The sequence below is a fragment of the Mytilus californianus genome, unplaced genomic scaffold (assembly GCF_021869535.1).
Source record: "Mytilus californianus isolate M0D057914Y unplaced genomic scaffold, xbMytCali1.0.p SCAF_6, whole genome shotgun sequence".
Classification (NCBI taxonomy): Eukaryota; Metazoa; Mollusca; class Bivalvia; order Mytilida; family Mytilidae; genus Mytilus; species Mytilus californianus.
The window spans coordinates 21,478,556-21,502,426 of NW_026262712.1; the positions used below are offsets into that span (position 1 = coordinate 21,478,556).

General features: G+C 39.2%; 1 long non-coding RNA gene across 26 annotated transcripts; it reads left to right on the forward strand.

Annotated features, from left to right (window-relative positions):
- Window positions 1-4,626: 4,626 nt before the first annotated feature.
- On the forward strand, window positions 4,627-15,962 carry LOC127704788 (uncharacterized). 26 transcript variants are annotated; one of them, XR_007983508.1, is made up of 9 exons: window positions 4,627-6,305; window positions 6,484-6,622; window positions 6,792-7,007; window positions 7,185-7,433; window positions 8,817-8,994; window positions 9,350-9,623; window positions 10,132-10,380; window positions 13,470-14,223; window positions 15,549-15,959. It is a non-coding gene; the product is annotated as an uncharacterized LOC127704788 (long non-coding RNA). The 26 variants fall into 26 exon arrangements; XR_007983509.1 differs by having other exon boundaries at window positions 4,627-5,440; window positions 5,618-6,622; XR_007983516.1 differs by lacking the exons at window positions 8,817-8,994; window positions 9,350-9,623 and adding exons at window positions 7,718-7,856; window positions 8,025-8,062 and having other exon boundaries at window positions 4,627-6,622; window positions 7,185-7,539; window positions 15,549-15,960.
- The last annotated feature ends 7,909 nt before the right edge of the window (window positions 15,963-23,871 follow it).

Genomic DNA, 23,871 nt, shown 5'->3' on the forward strand with positions numbered 1-23,871 from the left:
TGTGCGTGTATGATTAATATTTTACAGGGAATTCAACCTCACCATATAATAACTATAATATTGTACTCTGATTTGTAGTTCTATATTATATTAGTATTTGTATAAAACAGTTACATGTATATATAATTTTGATCATTCTATTATTCTAATAATAGTTGCAAGTGCATGGTGGACACTCTTCTGTTATAATTCGATTTTCTAATAGATTGGATTTGAGTAGGCAATTCTTCTTTTCCCGTAAAACTATATTTGTCATATAAAACATTCATATTGCAACATATACAAATTCTGTTTTCTCTTTGAGTATTTAGATAACGACCAACTTCAACATTTAAGGTTCATCAAAAGGAATTGAAAAAAGGCAGTGACACGTAGCCAAATTGGCCTTCGTAGGCTACGCGTACCCGCAACCAATTTTATAATAAACTGTCATATGATCTGGAATGAAACGTGACTGCAGTGTAGATAATGGCAAATAATATTTTTTTAATTGTATTTAATGTATTAGTTAGAAAAATAAAAATTAAATGTAAATGCACATTAAAAGAATAAAATTATACTGAATTTGAATAAATATATGTTAAAAAAAACTTGAGTTTGAAAGTTATTTTCTAATAAAATTCGAAACAGAATTTTTTTTTTAAATATCTAAAACGACTAAAAATAAAGTTTGAGCGATACACAATTTAAAGTAATACTATAAAATTCCATATGTCTAAAATTAAATACATTTGATAATCATATATCCATTCAGAACTCCGGATTTATCGTTTAATTGCTACTTCTACTGTTGCACCTGAAATATTTCGGGTCTTCATATATAGGTTAAAATGAAAATAAAGTGTTATGTATGATGAATATAAAATGTTATAATGAATCCATGAAAAATCGCCCCACACCTAATCGCCCCACTTTTTCACCAACTCGCCCCACTTTCTAAAAAATCGCCCCACTCTGGTTTACCAACTCGCCCCACTTATGAAAAAGGGTAAAATTCCATTGAAAATAGGTTGGATAACTTGCCCCACTTATGAAAAGGGTTAAAATCCCGCTGAAATAAGGTATGCCAATCGCCCCACTCGTGACAAATAGATAAACCACGATGAATTCAGTAATGCCAACTCGCCCCACTTTAATAGTATAAAAAATATAAAAACCTTAGATAAACATGTTTTTGTAGTTCTTTTCTCTTTGTTGAAATAAAGCAGAAAGAAGTGAGTATCAGTATTTCTGCGACTTGAATGCCAACTAGCCCCACTTGTGAAAAATAGAAAAATCCTGATGAATTGAGTCATGCCAACTCGCCCCACTTATGAAAAATAGAAAAATGCTGATGAATTGAGTCATGCCAACTCGCTCCACGTATGAAAAAGGAAGTAATGCCGTTGAATTTATGTCTGCCAATTCACCCCACTGATAAATAAAAGTATGTACAGAATTAAAGCCTACCAACTAGCCCCACTTATGAATAAAAGAATAAAACTGTAATGAATTTAGGCCTATTCGCCCCACTTGTGAAAACGTTAGAAATGCATCATGTTTTTTTGTTATTTTCATGTTTTGGTTGAAATAAAGCAGAAAGAAGTAAGCATCAGCATTTCTGTGACTTTTTTTTACTGGTAAATATATTCAATGTTTTATAAGATAAGTCAAGAATCATGTGTGTTTACATAATTTTACTCTCAGATGACAGGTTTGCACATCTACATAAGTATGCAAAACAATTACATTTTAAACAAACATACATTAAATCAATTATGACAAGCACTGATAAAATATCGGATTATGATACAATTAACAGGTTTCTTTTCAATTGTTATGCAAATAACTAAGCTTACAAGAATAAAGTTATTCTCCAGTAATACGAAAATTACATGATAATGAATAATGTATTTACAATTATATTTTAAGAAAGTGAAACATCATTTAATTTCAATAATAATAATCTAATAAATTTTTGTTTTTATGTATTCTGTGTAGATTAGTTTTCATTTAAGTGGGGCGAGTTGGCAGACCTGAAAATTATATATTCATCTAGATTTTACCTTTTTTCATTAAGTGGGGCGAGTTGGCAGGAGAAAAATATACGGGATTTAACCCTTTTCACAAGTGGGGCGATTTTTTAAAAAGTGGGGCGAGTTGGTAAACCAGTTTGGGGCGATTTTTTTAAAAGTGGGGCGAGTTGGTGAAAAAGTGGGGCGATTTGCCAGTGGGGCGATTTGCCAGTGGGGCGATTTGTTCTGCTTCCGTTATAAAAATGAATAGATACGTACTCTATTTTATTTATGATCATAAATGTTAGAACTTAAAATGTTCTTATTTTGTTTCTGTTTTTCTCACTTGTTTGTAATGCCTTTTAAATTTGATTCTCATCTAAAAAAAATTTGTATATTCCATTGTTACATTATGTCAATAATTAAAGAAAAATATAGGATCGTTTCTACGAAAGCGTATTAGGGACGTAGTAAAAATAAAATCAGCATTGAATTTTTTTTTTTTCATAGTCGAAATTTTGACATATTTCAAATCATAAAATCTCTGTGAGTAATCTTTTTTTTTCTCATTTATTGCAATAATTTCCGCGTTTATTTCACATTTCATCAAGTTATTCCCGATCCGATGACATTAAATTATAAAACCGGAGGAGGATACGCGTAGCCTACCAAGGCCAATTTGGCTACACGTACCCGCATGCGGGTACACGCAGACACTGCCTTGAAAAAATACACAACAAAATTTACTATGAGTACAGACAAACTGACGCATCTAGGAACGTTTTATAGCTGATTCCATTGAGTGTGTAGGCAAAGGCAATATCTTTGGTTAGCTTGCTTGCTAGCTGAACCGTGAAGTCATTATTAGGTCAGGTAAACTACCCTTCTTTAAAAGCAGACAGGGGCGTAGCTACCCGGAGGCACGGCAGCACGTGCATCCACGTCGTTTTCACAAAAAAAAAAAAAAAAGAGAGAGAGAGAGAGTTGGGGACAAAGTTAACAAAGAAGAAAAGCAAGAGGAATACACATGCAGCGGAATTTTTAATCCTGTAAGACATGCGTACGATAAGTACATACAACTGGTGTAAACTTAGAGGAACTTTTTATATTACGGGCATTGTTTAGAAAATACCAGCTACATAGTTGTTGGTACCACAACCATACCGTATACTCGCTTTGAGTGTAAAAAAACAACATAATCCGGGTTAACAAAAAAACTGGAAAATTATTATTTTCCGCTTCGCCCCAAAGCACACATCTTACTAGAATGAAGACTCTTCAACTCGTATCGATCCGGGAATAATGACTGTAACCTTGTGAACTAGTTCAATATTGACTAAGTATGTAGGTCTTGACAACACGAATAGTTCATTTTCACATCGCGTCAACGTATCTCGTCCTGTGTGCATGTAATATATGCTACCGGACATTAATAACCATGCAATCAATCAATAGTTTCCGTATACTAGTAGATGAGAAGTTGGAACTGCTGTTATTATAAAAAAAAAAGTACACATTTTCCAGTACATGTTTTACGTTTTTATTTATTTTACAAAATAAATCTTTTATATAGATTCGATAATTCGAAGTCGTTTCTATATGGGCCGGTTATACGAATGGTTGATTGTAAAACCATTTAAATAAATTGTTAATTCTAACTCATTTTACTGGACTATTAGGTCATTCAATTTTAAAGAACTGTATGTCCGAGTAGGACACTAAACTGCTGATTCTTTTTCGAAAGATACACCAAACTTTTATTACACGTATCTTCACTGTTATCATCTAGATATTGCCATACAACTGTTCGAATGCATATGCATTTGTTGATTAGCTGGCTAATTAAAAACGCAGATCATGAAAAAGATCGTGATCAAAGTACCATTTACTCTGAAAAAGTTCATTAATTTCAACTTCGAATATTCCTAACTACGTAAAATTCGAAATTCCCATCTCTCTCTTGTAGAGTTTACCCACAAAATTTTAAACATCTAAATACATATGTTAAGCAAAATATATGAGAATGTGTCCACCAAGTATTTGGTATCCATGATGTTTTGCTAACAGAAACTCCACATATAGTATTGTGTTTATGTTTATTGTTTGTTTTTTTAAATCTACTTTGCTCAATACAAATACTAGCATATGGAACAAATCTCCGTGATTTTAAAAGCTTTCACGTACAAAAAAACGCAAGCGACAATGTTAAGTCTTCATTCGACTCGAAGTTAAACAAATAGTTGACCAAAAAACCACAACAAAAATGTCAAGTTTTATTTCGGTTGTGATTGTTTTGAAACGCTATATATGAGGAGCTTCCGGGGGGCTTCGCCTCCTGGCCCCCTACCAGGGCTTTGCCCTGGCCTGACATAATGGGGGCCTTGAGCGGCCCCCAGACCTCTCGCCCTATAGTTTGATTCCACTTCATTAAGAAGGTAGCTACGCCCCTGGCAGACTAGTCCGAAAGATAACCAATCTATCTGTCTGTAGGACTAGGCTACTTTGAAAGGAGGGTAGTATACCTGACCTAATAATGACTTCACGGGTCAGCTAGCAAGTCATGTATAAATACTCTGTAACGTTCGGTATGTAACCTGTATAAGTGTTAAAAGTTTGTGTGCTTTGTTTTAACCAGGCTGAAGCTAGCGAACAATAACTAGCGAACAATAAGCCAGCGAACAATAAGGAGATATATCTACCAACCGAAAAAATGAATGAGACAGCAACGGCCGTTAAATGAAAAATATTTAAAAAGGCACACATTCCGTCCAAATATTGCAATTTCAACTCTATCATAAAATGACAGTGATAAAACAAGTCACATCTCTTTTTAGGCTAATATTCAGTACCACAGTAAATCTGCATCTGTCAAGGGAATATTTGTAGGTGTAAGACCACTAATGCACCCACTTCAATTTAGAACGTATGTAAAAGAAGTCCTTCCCTGTAAAATACAGCACCTTTGATGTCATTGTTAAATTGAACTAAGATACACATTTGCAGAAATGGGGGTTGGCCTATTCCCTGGCTTCTAGAGAAAAATGATGAGGGGTGTCACGGGGTATGACTATATAGGTCTTGTAGAGGAGAAACAGGCGCATCTTTTGCCCAAGGTATCGAAGGGCGCTATGTTCAAAAAACTGAAACTAGAGCTCAAAATTTTGAAAAAAAAATGTTAAAAACAGGGGGGCTGGCCTATTCCATGGCTTCTAGAGAAAAATAATGAAGGGTGTCACGGGGTATGAAACAGGCGCATCTTTTGTGCAAGGTATCGAAGGGCGCTATGTTCAAAAATCTGAAACTAGAGCTCAAAATTTTGAAAAAAAATTGTTAAAAACAGGGGGATTGGTCTATTCCATGGCTTCTAGAGAAAAATAATGAGGGGTGTCACGGGGTATGACTATATAGGCCTTGTAGAGGAGAAACAGGCGCATCTTTTGCGCAAGGTATCAAAAGGCGCTATGTTCAAAAATCTGAAACTAGAGCTCAAAATTTTGAAAGAAAATGTAAAAAACAGGGGGGTTGGCCTATTCCATGGCTTCTAGAGAAAAATTATGAGGGGTGTCACGGTGTATGACTATATAGGTCTTGTAGAGGAGAAACAGGTGCATCTTTTGCGCAAGGTATCGAAGGGCACTATGTTCAAAAATCTGAAACTAGAGCTCAAAATTAAAAAAAAAAATTGTTAAAAACAGGGGGGTTGGTCTATTCCATGGCTTCTAGAGAAAAATAATGAGGGGTGTCACGGGGTTTGACTATATAGGTCTTGTAGAGAAGAAACAGGCGCATCTTTTGCGCAAGGTACCGAAGGGCGCTATGTTCAAAAATCTGAAACTAGAGCTCAAGATTTAAAAAAAAAATTGTTAAAACAGTGGGGTTGGTCTATTCCATGGCTTCTAGAGAAAAATAATGAGGGGTGTCACGGGGTATGACTATATAGGTCTGGTAGAGGAGAAACAGGCGCATCTTTTGCGCAAGGTATCGAAGGGCACTATGTTCAAAAATCTGAAACTAGAGCTCAAAATTTTGAAAAAAATTTGTTAATAACAGGAGGGTTGGCCTATTCCATGGCTTCTAGAGAAAAATAATGAGGGGTGTCACGGGGTATGAAACAGGCGCATCTTTTGCGCAAGGTATCGAAGGGCGCTATGTTCAAAAATCTGAAACTAGAGCTCAAAATTAAAAAAAAAAATTGTTAAAAACAGGTGGGCTGGTCTATTCCATGGCTTCTAGAGAAAAATAATGAGGGGTGTCACGGGGTTTGACTATATAGGTCTTGTAGAGGAGAAACAGGCGCATCTTTTGCGCAAGGTACCGAAGGGCGCTATGTTCAAAAATATGAAACTAGAGCTCAAGATTTAAAAAAAAAATTGTTAAAAACCGGGGGGTTGGTCTATTCCGTGGCTTCTAGAGAAAAATAATGAGGGGTGTCACGGGGTATGACTATATAGGTCTTGTAGAAGAGAAACAGGCGCATCTTTTGCGCAAGGTATCGAAGGGCGCTATGTTAAAAAATCTGAAACTAGAGCTCAAAATTTTGAAAAAAAATGTTAAAAACAGGGGGGTTGGTCTATTCCATGGCTTCTAGAGAAAAATAATGAGGGGTGTCACGGGGTATGACTATATAGGTCTTGTAGAGGAGAAACAGGAGCATCTTTTGCGCAAGGTATCGAAGGGCGCTATGTTCAAAAATCTGAAACTAGAGCTCAAAATTTAAAAAAAAAACAGGGGGGGTTGGTCTGTTCCATGGCTTCTAGAGAAAAATAATAAGGGGTGTCACGGGGTATGACTATATAGGTCTTGTAGAAGAGAAACAGGCGCATCTTTTGCGCAAGGTACCGAAGAGCACTATGTTCAAAAATCTGAAACTAGAGCTCAAGATTTAAAAAAAAAATTGTTAAAAACAGTGGGGTTTGTCTATTCCATGGCTTCTAGAAAAAAATAATGAGGGGTGTCACGGGGTATGACTATATAGGTCTTGTAGAGGAGAAACAGGCGCATCTTTTGCGCAAGGTATCGAAGGGCGCTATGTTCAAAAATCTGAAACTAGAGCTCAAAATTTTGAAAAAAATTGTTAAAAACAGGGGGGTTGGTCTATTCCATGGCTTCTAGAGAAAAATAATGAGGGTTGTCACGGGGTATGACTATATAGGTCTTGTAGAGGAGAAACAGGCGCATTTTTTGCGCAAGGTATCGAAGGGCGCTATGTTAAAAAATATGAAACTAGAGCTCAAAATTTTGAAAAAAAATGTTAAAAACAGGGGGGTTGGCCTATTCCATGGCTTCTAGAGAAAAATAATGAGGGGTGTCACGGGGTATGACTATATAGGTCTTGTAGAAGAGAAACAGGCGCATCTTTTGCGCAAGGTATCGAAGGGCGCTATGTTCAAAAATCTGAAACTAGAGCTCAAAATTAAAAAAAAAAATTGTTAAAAACAGGTGGGCTAGTCTATTCCATGGCTTCTAGAGAAAAATAATGAGGGGTGTCACGGGGTTTGACTATATAGGTCTTGTAGAGGAGAAACAGGCGCATCTTTTGCGCAAGGTACCGAAGGGCGCTATGTTCAAAAATATGAAACTAGAGCTCAAGATTTAAAAAAAAAATTGTTAAAAACCGGGGGGTTGGTCTATTCCGTGGCTTCTAGAGAAAAATAATGAGGGGTGTCACGGGGTATGACTATATAGGTCTTGTAGAAGAGAAACAGGCGCATCTTTTGCGCAAGGTATCGAAGGGCGCTATGTTAAAAAATCTGAAACTAGAGCTCAAAATTTTGAAAAAAAATGTTAAAAACAGGGGGGTTGGTCTATTCCATGGCTTCTAGAGAAAAATAATGAGGGGTGTCACGGGGTATGACTATATAGGTCTTGTAGAGGAGAAACAGGAGCATCTTTTGCGCAAGGTATCGAAGGGCGCTATGTTCAAAAATCTGAAACTAGAGCTCAAAATTTAAAAAAAAAACAGGGGGGTTGGTCTGTTCCATGGCTTCTAGAGAAAAATAATAAGGGGTGTCACGGGGTATGACTATATAGGTCTTGTAGAAGAGAAACAGGCGCATCTTTTGCGCAAGGTATCGAAGGGCACTATGTTCAAAAATCTGAAACTAGAGCTCAAGATTTAAAAAAAATTGTTAAAAACAGTGGGGTTTGTCTATTCCATGGATTCTAGAAAAAAATAATGAGGGGTGTCACGGGTTATGACTATATAGGTCTTGTAGAGGAGAAACAGGCGCATCTTTTGCGCAAGGTATCGAAGGGCGTTATGTTCAAAAATCTGAAACTAGAGCTCAAAATTTTGAAAAAAATTGTTAATAACAGGGGGTTGGCCTATTCCATGGCTTCTAGAAAAAAATAATGAGGGGTGTCACGGGGTATGAAACAGGCGCATCTTTTGCGCAAGGTATCGAAGGGCGCTATGTTCAAAAATCTGAAACTAGAGCTCAAAATTTTGAAAAAAATTGTTAAAAACAGGGGGGTTGGTCTATTCCATGGCTTCTAGAGAAAAATAATGAGGGGTGTCACGGGGTATGACTATATAGGTCTTGTAGAGGAGAAACAGGCGCATTTTTTGCGCAAGGTATCGAAGGGCGCTATGTTCAAACATGTGAAACTAGAGCTCAAAATTTTGAAAAAAAATGTTAAAAACAGGGGGGTTGGCCTATTCCATGGCTTCTAGAGAAAAATAATGAGGGGTGTCACGGGGTATGACTATATAGGTCTTGTAGAGGAGAAACAGGCGCATCTTTTGCGCAAGGTATCGAAGGGCGCTATGTTAAAAAATCTGAAACTTGAGCTCAAAATTTTGAAAAAAAATGTTAAAAACAGGGGGGTTGGCCTATTCCATGGCTTCTAGAGAAAAATAATGAGGGGTGTCACGGGGTATGACTATATAGGTCTTGTAGAAGAGAAACAGGCGCATCTTTTGCGCAAGGTATCGAAGGGCGCTATGTTCAAAAATCTGAAACTAGAGCTCAAAATTAAAAAAAAAAATTGTTAAAAACAGGTGGGCTAGTCTATTCCATGGCTTCTAGAGAAAAATAATGAGGGGTGTCACGGGGTTTGACTATATAGGTCTTGTAGAGGGGAAACAGGCGCATCTTTTGCGCAAGGTACCGAAGGGCGCTATGTTCAAAAATATGAAACTAGAGCTCAAGATTTAAAAAAAAAATTGTTAAAAACCGGGGGGTTGGTCTATTCCGTGGCTTCTAGAGAAAAATAATGAGGGGTGTCACGGGGTATGACTATATAGGTCTTGTAGAAGAGAAACAGGCGCATCTTTTGCGCAAGGTATCGAAGGGCGCTATGTTAAAAAATCTGAAACTAGAGCTCAAAATTTTGAAAAAAAATGTTAAAAACAGGGGGGTTGGTCTATTCCATGGCTTCTAGAGAAAAATAATGAGGGGTGTCACGGGGTATGACTATATAGGTCTTGTAGAGGAGAAACAGGAGCATCTTTTGCGCAAGGTATCGAAGGGCGCTATGTTCAAAAATCTGAAACTAGAGCTCAAAATTTAAAAAAAAAACAGGGGGGTTGGTCTGTTCCATGGCTTCTAGAGAAAAATAATAAGGGGTGTCACGGGGTATGACTATATAGGTCTTGTAGAAGAGAAACAGGCGCATCTTTTGCGCAAGGTATCGAAGGGCACTATGTTCAAAAATCTGAAACTAGAGCTCAAGATTTAAAAAAAAAATTGTTAAAAACAGTGGGGTTTGTCTATTCCATGGCTTCTAGAAAAAAATAATGAGGGGTGTCACGGGTTATGACTATATAGGTCTTGTAGAGGAGAAACAGGTGCATCTTTTGCGCAAGGTATCGAAGGGCGCTATGTTCAAAAATCTGAAACTAGAGCTCAAAATTTTGAAAAAAATTGTTAATAACAGGGGGTTGGCCTATTCCATGGCTTCTAGAAAAAAATAATGAGGGGTGTCACGGGGTATGAAACAGGCGCATCTTTTGCGCAAGGTATCGAAGGGCGCTATGTTCAAAAATCTGAAACTAGAGCTCAAAATTTTGAAAAAAATTGTTAAAAACAGGGGGGTTGGTCTATTCCATGGCTTCTAGAGAAAAATAATGAGGGGTGTCACGGGGTATGACTATATAGGTCTTGTAGAGGAGAAACAGGCGCATTTTTTGCGCAAGGTATCGAAGGGCGCTATGTTCAAAAATCTGAAACTAGAGCTCAAAATTTTGAAAAAAAATGTTAAAAACAGGGGGGTTGGCCTATTCCATGGCTTCTAGAGAAAAATAATGAGGGGTGTCACGGGGTATGACTATATAGGTCTTGTAGAGGAGAAACAGGCGCATCTTTTGCGCAAGGTATCGAAGGGCGCTATGTTCAAAAATCTGAAACTAGAGCTCAAAATTTTGAAAAAAAATTGTTAAAAACAGGTGGTCTGGTCTATTCCATGGCTTCTAGAGAAAAATAATGAGGGGTGTCACGGGGTTTGACTATATAGGTCTTGTAGAGGAGAAACAGGCGCATCTTTTGCGCAAGGTACCGAAGGGCGCTATGTTCAAAAATATGAAACTAGAGCTCAAGATTTAAAAAAAAAATTGTTAAAAACCGGGGGGTTGGTCTATTCCATGGCTTCTAGAGAAAAATAATGAGGGGTGTCACGGGGTATGACTATATAGGTCTTGTAGAGGAGAAACAGGCGCATCTTTTGCGCAAGGTATCGAAGGGCGCTATGTTCAAAAATCTGAAACTAGAGCTCAAAATTTTGAAAAAAAATGTTAATAACAGGGGGGTTGGCCTATTCCATGGCTTCTAGAAAAAAATAATGAGGGGTGTCACGGGGTATGAAACAGGCGCATCTTTTGCGCAAGGTATCGAAGGGCGCTATGTTCAAAAATCTGAAACTAGAGCTCAAAATTTTGAAAAAAATTGTTAAAAACAGGGGGGTTGGTCTATTCCATGGCTTCTAGAGAAAAATGATGAGGGATGTCACGGGGTATGACTATATAGGTCTTGTAGAGGAGAAACAGGCGCATCTTTTGCGCAAGGTATCGAAGGGCGCTATGTTCAAAAATCTGAAACTAGAGCTCAAAATTTTGAAAAAAATGTTAAAAACAGGGGGGTTGGCCTATTCCATGGCTTCTAGAGAAAAATAATGAGGGGTGACACGGGGTATGACTATATAGGTCTTGTAGAGGAGAGACAGGCGCATCTTTTGCGCAAGGTATCGAAGGGCGCTATGTTCAAAAATCTGAAACTAGAGCTCAAAATTTAAAAAAAAACAGGGGGGTTGGTCTATTCCATGGCTTCTAGAGAAAAATAATAAGGGATGTCACGGGGTATGACTATATAGGTCTTGTAGAGGAGAAACAGGCGAATCTTTTGCGCAAGGTACCGAAGGGCGCTATGTTCAAAAATCTGAAACTAGAGCTCAAAATTTTGAAAAAAATTGTTTAAAACATGAGGGTTGGCCTATTCCATGGCTTCTATAGAAAAATAATGAATGGTGTCCCGGGGTATGAAACAGGCGCATCTTTTGCGCAAGGTATCGAAGGGCGCTATGTTCAAAAATCTGAAACTAAAGCTCAAAATTTTGAAAAAAAATGTTAATAACAGGGGTTTGGCCTATTCCATGGCTTGTAGAGAAAAATAATGAGGGGTGTCACGGGGTATGACTATATAGGTCTTGTAGAGGAGATTCACGCGCATCTTTTGCGCAAGGTATCGAAGGGCGCTATGTTCAAAAATCTGAAACTAGAGCTCAAAATTTAAAAAAAACCAGGGGGGTTGGTCTAATCCATGGCTTCTAGAGAAAAATAATGAGGGGTGTCACGGGGTATGACTATATAGGTCTTGTAGAGGAGAAACAGGCGCATTTTTTGCGATAGGTACCGAAGGGCGCTATGTTCAAAAATCTGAAACTAGAGCTCAAAATTTTGAAAAAAATTGTTAAAAACAGGGGGGTTGGTCTATTCCATGGCTTCTAGAGAAAAATAATGAGGGGTGTCACGGGGTATGACTATATAGGTCTTGTAGAGGAGAAACAGGCGCATTTTTTGCGCAAGGTATCGAAGGGCGCTATGTTCAAACATGTGAAACTAGAGCTCAAAATTTTGAAAAAAAATGTTAAAAACAGGGGGGTTGGCCTATTCCATGGCTTCTAGAGAAAAATAATGAGGGGTGTCACGGGGTATGACTATATAGGTCTTGTAGAGGAGAAACAGGCGCATCTTTTGCGCAAGGTATCGAAGGGCGCTATGTTAAAAAATCTGAAACTTGAGCTCAAAATTTTGAAAAAAAATGTTAAAAACAGGGGGGTTGGCCTATTCCATGGCTTCTAGAGAAAAATAATGAGGGGTGTCACGGGGTATGACTATATAGGTCTTGTAGAAGAGAAACAGGCGCATCTTTTGCGCAAGGTATCGAAGGGCGCTATGTTCAAAAATCTGAAACTAGAGCTCAAAATTAAAAAAAAAAATTGTTAAAAACAGGTGGGCTAGTCTATTCCATGGCTTCTAGAGAAAAATAATGAGGGGTGTCACGGGGTTTGACTATATAGGTCTTGTAGAGGGGAAACAGGCGCATCTTTTGCGCAAGGTACCGAAGGGCGCTATGTTCAAAAATATGAAACTAGAGCTCAAGATTTAAAAAAAAAATTGTTAAAAACCGGGGGGTTGGTCTATTCCGTGGCTTCTAGAGAAAAATAATGAGGGGTGTCACGGGGTATGACTATATAGGTCTTGTAGAAGAGAAACAGGCGCATCTTTTGCGCAAGGTATCGAAGGGCGCTATGTTAAAAAATCTGAAACTAGAGCTCAAAATTTTGAAAAAAAATGTTAAAAACAGGGGGGTTGGTCTATTCCATGGCTTCTAGAGAAAAATAATGAGGGGTGTCACGGGGTATGACTATATAGGTCTTGTAGAGGAGAAACAGGAGCATCTTTTGCGCAAGGTATCGAACGGCGCTATGTTCAAAAATCTGAAACTAGAGCTCAAAATTTTAAAAAAAAACAGGGGGGTTGGTCTGTTCCATGGCTTCTAGAGAAAAATAATAAGGGGTGTCACGGGGTATGACTATATAGGTCTTGTAGAAGAGAAACAGGCGCATCTTTTGCGCAAGGTATCGAAGGGCACTATGTTCAAAAATCTGAAACTAGAGCTCAAGATTTAAAAAAAAAATTGTTAAAAACAGTGGGGTTTGTCTATTCCATGGCTTCTAGAAAAAAATAATGAGGGGTGTCACGGGTTATGACTATATAGGTCTTGTAGAGGAGAAACAGGTGCATCTTTTGCGCAAGGTATCGAAGGGCGCTATGTTCAAAAATCTGAAACTAGAGCTCAAAATTTTGAAAAAAATTGTTAATAACAGGGGGTTGGCCTATTCCATGGCTTCTAGAAAAAAATAATGAGGGGTGTCACGGGGTATGAAACAGGCGCATCTTTTGCGCAAGGTATCGAAGGGCGCTATGTTCAAAAATCTGAAACTAGAGCTCAAAATTTTGAAAAAAATTGTTTAAAACAGGGGGGTTGGTCTATTCCATGGCTTCTAGAGAAAAATAATGAGGGGTGTCACGGGGTATGACTATATAGGTCTTGTAGAGGAGAAACAGGCGCATTTTTTGCGCAAGGTATCGAAGGGCGCTATGTTCAAAAATCTGAAACTAGAGCTCAAAATTTTGAAAAAAAATGTTAAAAACAGGGGGGTTGGCCTATTCCATGGCTTCTAGAGAAAAATAATGAGGGGTGTCACGGGGTATGACTATATAGGTCTTGTAGAGGAGAAACAGGCGCATCTTTTGCGCAAGGTATCGAAGGGCGCTATGTTCAAAAATCTGAAACTAGAGCTCAAAATTTTGAAAAAAAATTGTTAAAAACAGGTGGGCTGGTCTATTCCATGGCTTCTAGAGAAAAATAATGAGGGGTGTCACGGGGTTTGACTATATAGGTCTTGTAGAGGAGAAACAGGCGCATCTTTTGCGCAAGGTACCGAAGGGCGCTATGTTCAAAAATATGAAACTAGAGCTCAAGATTTAAAAAAAAAATTGTTAAAAACCGGGGGGTTGGTCTATTCCATGGCTTCTAGAGAAAAATAATGAGGGGTGTCACGGGGTATGACTATATAGGTCTTGTAGAGGAGAAACAGGCGCATCTTTTGCGCAAGGTATCGAAGGGCGCTATGTTCAAAAATCTGAAACTAGAGCTCAAAATTTTGAAAAAAAATGTTAATAACAGGGGGGTTGGCCTATTCCATGGCTTCTAGAAAAAAATAATGAGGGGTGTCACGGGGTATGAAACAGGCGCATCTTTTGCGCAAGGTATCGAAGGGCGCTATGTTCAAAAATCTGAAACTAGAGCTCAAAATTTTGAAAAAAATTGTTAAAAACAGGGGGGTTGGTCTATTCCATGGCTTCTAGAGAAAAATGATGAGGGATGTCACGGGGTATGACTATATAGGTCTTGTAGAGGAGAAACAGGCGCATCTTTTGCGCAAGGTATCGAAGGGCGCTATGTTCAAAAATCTGAAACTAGAGCTCAAAATTTTGAAAAAAATGTTAAAAACAGGGGGGTTGGCCTATTCCATGGCTTCTAGAGAAAAATAATGAGGGGTGACACGGGGTATGACTATATAGGTCTTGTAGAGGAGAGACAGGCGCATCTTTTGCGCAAGGTATCGAAGGGCGCTATGTTCAAAAATCTGAAACTAGAGCTCAAAATTTAAAAAAAAACAGGGGGGTTGGTCTATTCCATGGCTTCTAGAGAAAAATAATAAGGGATGTCACGGGGTATGACTATATAGGTCTTGTAGAGGAGAAACAGGCGAATCTTTTGCGCAAGGTACCGAAGGGCGCTATGTTCAAAAATCTGAAACTAGAGCTCAAAATTTTGAAAAAAATTGTTTAAAACATGAGGGTTGGCCTATTCCATGGCTTCTATAGAAAAATAATGAATGGTGTCCCGGGGTATGAAACAGGCGCATCTTTTGCGCAAGGTATCGAAGGGCGCTATGTTCAAAAATCTGAAACTAAAGCTCAAAATTTTGAAAAAAAATGTTAATAACAGGGGTTTGGCCTATTCCATGGCTTGTAGAGAAAAATAATGAGGGGTGTCACGGGGTATGACTATATAGGTCTTGTAGAGGAGATTCACGCGCATCTTTTGCGCAAGGTATCGAAGGGCGCTATGTTCAAAAATCTGAAACTAGAGCTCAAAATTTAAAAAAAACCAGGGGGGTTGGTCTAATCCATGGCTTCTAGAGAAAAATAATGAGGGGTGTCACGGGGTATGACTATATAGGTCTTGTAGAGGAGAAACAGGCGCATTTTTTGCGATAGGTACCGAAGGGCGCTATGTTCAAAAATCTGAAACTAGAGCTCAAAATTTTGAAAAAAATTGTTTAAAACAGGGGGGTTGGCCTATTCTATGGCTTCTAGAGAAAAATAATGTAGGGTGTCACGGGGTATGAAACAGGCGCATCTTTTTCGCAAGGTATCGAAGGGCGCTATGTTCAAAAATCTGAAACTAGAGCTCAAAATTTTGAAAAAAATTGTTTAAAGCAGGGGGGTTGGCCTATTCCATGGCTTCTACAGAAAAATAATGAGAGGTGTCACGGGGTATGACTATATAGGTCTTGTAGAGGAGAAACAGGCGCATCTTTTGCGCAAGGTACCGAAGGGCGCTATGTTCAAAAATCTGAAACTAGAGCTCAAGATTTGAAAAAAAAAATTGTTAAAAACCGGGGGGTTGGTCTATTCCATGGCTTCTAGAGAAAAATAATGAGGGGTGTCACGGGGTATGACTATATAGGTCTTGTAGAGGAGAAACAGGCGCATCTTTTGCGCAAGGTATCGAAGGGCACTATGTTCAAAAATCTGAAACTAGAGCTCAAATGTCAGACAAGAACGTGAAAATCGTGGAAAAGACATATCAGAGTCAGCAAAGAAGAATTTCTTGTCATATGAAGTCGAAATGAAAATCTAAATTCCCCCATCCGAATTATATGATGAAAGAGATTGTAAAATGTGTTATGTAAGTACTGATAAAGAGAAGGCTGAACACTGGCTGAATTTTTTTCAAGGGTATTTCGAAAACGAAAATGATGAAGATGAAAGAACTTTAGTGCGAAGGCCAGCTGGTATAAAACCTAAAAATCTATATACTATTACAGACTTAATAGACAGTCTACTTTGTATTCTTTCAAAAGTCTATTTATATCAGAGGTTTTGTACCAGAATAAAACAAAATCCACAAAGAGTACTGAGTTGTTAAAAAGATATGATAGTAAAACTACATACAGACCAGTTAACTTTATCATTGACAATCCAAGCGCAACATTCTTAAAGACGGTATAAGTACCCTCGTCCACGTGCGTGCATTGTCTGATATAAATAAATGTTTACTAGGCAAAAATAGAAACGTTACCCTGGTTTTTAATTAAAAGAAATTACATATATTAATTTATAATATTTTCAAGATTAAAACTAGTGACCTGAATGATTTATCTATCATTTACTAATTTGTTAAAAATTCGAAGACGACGTTACGTCATTTTCTGATTTTAAACAAATAAGCATTTTTTTAAACATTTACCTGTATCAAGATGGAATTGAGTTGTCCTTTTGGTCATTAAATGTGTCGAGCACTATTGTTAACAAAAGGTTGCATTAAAAAATTGAAAAAGTTACACGTAAGTCAATGCCACGTCTACGTCATAATGAGAGAGAACGAGCTATTGTGTTGTTGGCAGCACAAATGACTCTAATACAGGTTGCAAATCATCCCAATGTCTCTAGAATGAATATTGAAAGGCTTAAGACTCGTCTTAGAGATACTGGCACGACAAATAATCGTCCCCGAGGTTGCAGGCAACGTGAAACGAAGTTACGTCAAGACAGTCACATCCGCATTATTCATCTCCGGAATCGATTTGTAAACTTGTCACAAACAGCACGACAAACTCATGGAAGAAACAAAAACAGGCTTTATTCCCAAACAGTTTGTAACCGACTGCATCAAGTTTGCCTAAGAGCTCATCGTCCGTTGAAGGGACCTATCCTTACGCAACGTCACAGGATGTCGCGACTTCAATGGACTCGGGTACGGATTCGATGGAATAGGCTAACATGGAGACAAGTCCTTTTTACCGATGAATAGAAATTCAACTTGACATTTAGCGACAGCAAAGCCAGTGTCTACCGGAGGTGCAATGCATGATTTTCTGATGCGTGCGTACAGGAAACGGATCTGTTTGAGGGTGGCCGAATTATTGTATGGGACGGAATAACCTACCAGGAACGCACCGATCTGACAATTATTGAAGGTAACCTAAATGAAAAAAGGTATAGGAACGAAATTCTGGCTCCAATCGTTTTCCCGTTTCTCCGAAGGCATCGTTTTGACCACGTTTTTCAGCAGGACAACGCCCGTTGTCACGTGGCACACATTTCAATAATTTTTTGGAGAATAATCACATTCGTGTGTTGCCGTGGCCAGCAATGTCTCCAGATTATCGCCAATGGAACATTTTTGGGACGAACTTGGACGACCCATCAGAAAGAGCCAAAATCCATTGGAAACGCTCGCCTATCTCCGAATAGCATTTTTCAGGGAATGGAACAACACAAAGGGCCATTGATAAAGAGGGATGATCATGGGTAGTTCCTTCAAATACTGGAACATGAACGACAACCACATCACCATTCTGAAAGCTCCGAGGGCCAGTTCGGATGCTGTAATGAAATGGTGGGTTATTAAAAAAGTAAAAGACAGCACGTATGAAAATTAGTGCGACCAGCTTTAAACGGATATAAAATGAATGAAGATAGAATATGATGCAGCAATCAAAGAACATGAGAAAACATAATGGACAAGCTGGACAAGTTTGACCACAAACTCAAACATGCAGAACCATTTGATTAGTTAACTTCACGAAAATAAAATGGCAGAGGACAAGGTGATGAATGTTTGGTATGCAAGAAATAGTAAGAACAAGAAAGAGAAATTCAATAGATTGACGGAGTGAGATGTGTTCAAATAAACTAGAGTAGATATCGAGATCTTAAAAATTGAGGGTAATACGTTGCATCATAATCATACCTCTCGTAAATACCACACACATGACGTTTACTATGTGCCGCACTTAATGTAATGGCACGTCACTTTGACATGTTACTATGACTAGTACATCTATCACATAGTCAAGAAGTCTTTTATTTCTATCTTAAGAAGGGAAATGGATACAAAGCTGAAAGCCATTCGTTTAGGACATAAACGAGCACTTACAAGACTTTGGAAGAATTTTGGAGACATAACTGCAGACATAGTTTCGATATAGAAATTGAGGAAGTCACAGCTATTTTAGATTCCGTGTCACAGAAAAGTGATATTCAGAAAGGTCTTAATGATAGAAGCTTGCTCGGATGAAGACGTGGTGGAAGAAATTCAGCAAACAGATCAGTACATGTTCGTTTACATTAAAAAAACCGTCAAATTAAAAACTCATTCAATCCTCACAATCAACTAGTCATAATTTACCCGTCAATACTACCGTTTTTCAAGCTAGTCATTTTACTCCCTCTGATACACCCATACATATCATGATTTCACCTACAGGCAATAGTGTACCCGCAAGCGACTCCTCTCAATAGAACCCGCACGCCAATTTATTCAGGTCGACACCTCTTGTACAATAAAATGCAGCATAGTTTTATACTAGTAACCCTGCTTTATCAGAGAAAACCGTTAAACCCATTGGTTACTAGTAACCTTTACATTCTCATAACCTTTACAGTCTTGGAGAATCATCAAGAATACAGACCTTCTAGAGAGGTTAGTTTAAACATAGTTATTTTTAGTGGATTTGGAAACAAGTTATTGTAACTTATATTAATCATATCCCTCTCTACTTTGCTGGTGCGAATGCTGCCTTGTAGCGGCATTAGCCTGGTCTCTTTCGAAATCTACAAGGTTGTCTTTTACGTGCAGTGATATGGATCTCTCTTAATGCGGGTAAGCAGTTTATCGTACCCTTCCGACAGACTATCATCGTTCCTGAAGACAATACTCGCAAATGGTGTCAAGGCAGAGCCGAAAATTTGGTCCCTGAAACTTTCTCCCAGGAACAGAGATCGAACCACGAACCTTTGTGTTTGAAAAAGAGGTCGTGACTCCATGTCTAATTGTTTGATCCAAGAAATAAATGACTGAGATTACCTATCCATTTCTCAAAGAGATCATTGACATCACCCCGATTTCGCCTTCGCAATACCTTATCGATGCGGTACGAGGTATTCAGAAGTTCGGGAACCCTGTATTTCCTCATCGTTGAAATCATGGGAATTGGTAAACACGCGGATCCGACCCTGCTGTATAGAAGGCATGTCTGCACACAAGTTACAGTACACCTTATTTTCTTTTATATTTCTTATGACTTGCTGCCAAAGGTCTTAAGTTGATCTCTGTTTAGTGGTGTTTTGTTGGTGAACGAGATCATCTAAAGTATCAATTGCGCATGTGCGCGTAGATTTGGCTTTAAAGTATTTGATCATCTTCCCATCTTGGTGTGGTCCCAGTGGTCGAGAAAACCCGGCTTTCCTCCATTCTGGCGGGATCAACGTCGTGTTTTCGGCATAGCACTTTGACCTCTTTGTTGTGGAATTCAGTAACCTTTTCCGTCCATAGTTTTATGAAAATGCTTGACTTAAATACGGTATAAAAAAGCAACCTTGATCGTCATACCTTCTTGGTCTTTGGCGGCACTAAACAGTCGTATTTGGCAAGGAAAACATTGATGATGCTAAGAATAAACGTGAATTCTTTGTTCTGTTGAGATAGAACAGTAATCCAAGTTTCACCTAAACGAACAGCGTTCAGGTATCGTTTCTCGAATTTACGTCGAAATGTTTTATCCGTCCAACGAACTTTTCTATTGAGACGCCCAGACCAATTGAACTTTTTGGCCATTTTTAAGCACAAATCCTGCATAGGGACCCCAACCTCAAACATAAAATGCAAATTCATTGTGTTTCAACTAGTCTAAGGATAGAAACAAGAATATGGCTTTTTGTAAACAATGGTAGAGACACCTTAAAGGGATGTACTCCAAGGGTAGATACAAGTATGTCTTTCACACAAAACGTCAGAGATACCCCAGCCCCAATCACCTTAGAAGGAAGCACCCCTTCAATTGATACAAATAAAGGGATGGCATCCAATAGTGTTGATATGAATATGGATCAGTTCAAAGATTTTTTTCTTGAGAATGAAGAACCAAAAACTTGCGGCGCTTCACTGAAGAGGAAGAAGGGACAGTTCTGCAAGAGTAAACCGGGAAAAGATGGGCTCTGCTGGAGACACAGCAAAGAACCACGCCAGCAGGAGAAGGAAGAGGATGCCCCAGTTGGAGGGAAAATCGTGGTGAAAGTCACCATGAAAGAACTCCGAGAAATCGCGAAGAAGGAGGGACTTAAGGGATACAGTAGGAAACCCAAGGGGGAATTGGTAAAGTTAATCGAGGACAAAACCGCCTTCAAATTTACTCGAAAAGAGGTTTTCACCAAAAAGGAACTGAAGACCATTGCCAAAAGACGGGGAATCACCAACTATTCCCGACTAGCGAGAGCTGCTCTGACTGAGCTGGTGAAACATGATATCGAAAATGCACCCATCGAAGAGGAAATCAAAATTGTCGACCGACGCAATGCATTGAAAGGTGTATTTGGTACAGTCACCATTGAACCACTCAAGCAGCATAATTTGGAAACGTTTTTCCAGAATAGCCGAGGAACCATTTCCAATGAAATCAAAAGTACCCTCACCCAAGAGAAAGCATTGAAGGTGCAAATAGCATTAACAGAAGAGTTAGTGAAATCAAACCCTGCAACCGGAGAGAATATCTACGTATATCCCACCTTCAGATCATGTCAGGTTACGATCACCCAATCATCAGATCTCGATTTCGAGATTTCCCTTGTGGCAGAGAAGGTTCAGGAAAGTATGGTCAAGTATATGCGCGATGGTAGTGGATGGACATTTAAAAAGATCGATAAGCTAGAAATTCACTTGAACAAATTCAAACCACTCGCCGGGAAGTCTTACATCCCATTCCCACAGAAGCTCACCCAAAAGAAAGCTATCATCAATGTGAGAAATGAAGATGATCATTGCTTCAAGTGGGCAGTGTTATCAGCACTTTACAATCCGGAAGTAGACAGGAAATCAGCAAACCGAGTCACACAGTACAAACAGTGGGCAGGCGAGCTTAACTTTGATGGGATTGAATTCCCAGTTTCCCTCAAGGCAAATAACAATTCGAGCGGCAAATTCCAAACCTCAACATTAACGTTTTTGGCTACGATGGTGTTAAGAAAGGTGAAGATGAAGAGGAGGATCTCTAAGTATATCCCCTGAGAATATCGGAGAACACCGGAGAGAAACACATAGACCTCATATTTTTTACCCATAATGACAAGCAGCACTACTGCTGGATTAAGAGCCTTTCACGCCTTCTGACCTCTCAAGTGACAGGACACAAAGAATCAGTATACTTCTGCCGTAGGTGTTTGTGTCACTTTTCCAGACAGGACATCCTAGACGAGCACATGGAACATTGCAGTCAGAAGAAGCCGGTCAGAATCGAGATGCCGGAAGAAGGAACCTTCATCAGTTTCCAAAACTACCAACGCCAGATGATACCATTCATAATCTATGCGGATTTTGAGTGCTTTACGGAAAAAATGGACACCTGCCAGCCAGATCCATCACGAGCCTACACCAAGGCATATCAACTGCATCAGCCATCTGGATTCTGTTACCGCATAAAATATGTCCACGGTGACTACAAAGATTCAGTCGTTTACCGTGGAGAAGATGCAGCCAAGACATTTGTGGAGTGTATGAAAAAGGAAATCGGAGAAATTGCCAAAACCTATGAAACCAAAATTGCGATGGTAATGACGGATGAAGATAATGAGAATTTCGCGGCGAGCACACTCTGTCACATTTGTGGTAACACTTTGGGTGGGGATAAGGTTCGGGATCACAATCATCTTGCTGGCAAATATCGAGGTGCAGCACACAATGAGTGTAATTTAGCGTTTCAGCTACCCAAATCTATCCCCATCGTATTTCATAATTTAAGTGGGTATGATGCCCATTTATTAATGAGGGAATTAGGATTCGGAGAAGGAAAGATTAACTGTATCCCCAATACCGATGAAAAATATATTAGCTTCTCCAAGAAGGTTGGAGATATCGAGATGAGGTTTATTGACTCCATGCGATTCCTACTCTCCTTCATTGAAAACTTGGCAAAAAATCTGACCAAGGATACATTCAAGGCAACGCAGAAGTGTTTCGGTGATCACACCGAACTGATGATTAGGAAGGGATTATATCCATACGATTATGTAGATAGTCCCACCAAGCTGGAGGAAACACAGCTACCACCTAAGGAGGCGTTTTTAAACAAACTTCGCGGTGAACATATTTCCAATGAAGATTACTCCCACGCCCAGCTGGTGTTCAAGGAATTTAGTTGCCGGACGATGCAAGAGTATCACAATCTTTACTTGGAAAGTGATGTGGCCTTACTAGAAGATGTTTTCGAGAATTTCAGGGATAACTGTATGAAAACTAACAAGCTCGATCCCGCACACTATTTCACATCCCCTGGGCTATCTTACGAAGCGATGCTAAAATACAGCAGGATCCGACTGGAACTTCTGGCCGATCCGGATATGCTGTTGATGTTCGAAAATGCAACTAGGGGAGGTGTGGCCATGATATCTCACCTACTCGGAAAGGCCAATAATCCATATATGAGCAATTACAATCCATCGCAGCCAACCAAGTTTATGACCTACCTAGATGCAAACAATTATGGTGGGGCTATGGCACAACCCCTTCCCACAGGAGGGTTTGAATGGGTAGATCCAGGAGATCGACGAGATGTTAAAATATTCAGAAGATCATAAATATGGGGCGTTAGTAGAAAGTGATCTAGAATATCCTCAACACCTTCACGATAGTCATAACGACTACCCTCTCGCGCCGGAAGCCATGGAAATCGACGGAGTTCGTAAATTGGTACCTCATCTAGGAAAACGCGAAAAATATACCCTTCATCTTCAGAACCTCCAATACTATATCTCCCAGGGAATGATCTTGAAAAAGGTTCATCGGATCATCAGATTTGAACAATCCTCATGGCTTAAACCGTATATCGACCTGAATACTAAACTCAGAGCTCAGGCTACAAGCGATGCTGAGAAGGGTTTTAACAAACTCATGAATAACTCAGTGTTTGGAAAAACGATGGAGAATATTCGAAAGAGGGTCGATGTTCGACTGGTGAACAGTGAAAAACAAGCCCTAAAACTGGTGTCTAAGCCCAATTTTGATCGCCGGGTCGTATTCAATGAAAATCTAGCAGCCGTTCACAAGACACCAAGCGGAAAATTCAAGCCAGTAATATGCAGATAAAATAAAGATTGGACTTTGCCGAGACCTTTCCAAGGTGTTTAAGCCTGTGGTTGAGGCTCAGCGAGAGGTAGCTTCACAGATCACCAAAACGATCGCAGACCTTCCTGCAGCAGTTCCAGACCTTCCTCCTCCACCGCCCGAGTTTGCCGACCCACTACCCATCGCACCAGCTACATACACCGTCCTTGGACCCTAAGCACGGCAGTATTTGCAGCTCAGTATGACTCCTTCCGCCGACCACACCTTTGGATTCCGATCTGAAAACGATAGTATCTTTATCGGAAGCTCACCAGTTACTTTTGACGGTGATGATATTTTCGTGGATGGTGTGAGGTACAAAGGAACCCTTGGTCTCTGGGAACTCATGGTGAAAAGAATCCAGAATCGTTCGAGCCCGACGACCTAGAGGACTATGCACAGATTCTAAAAAGTTCCGGTGCCATGTA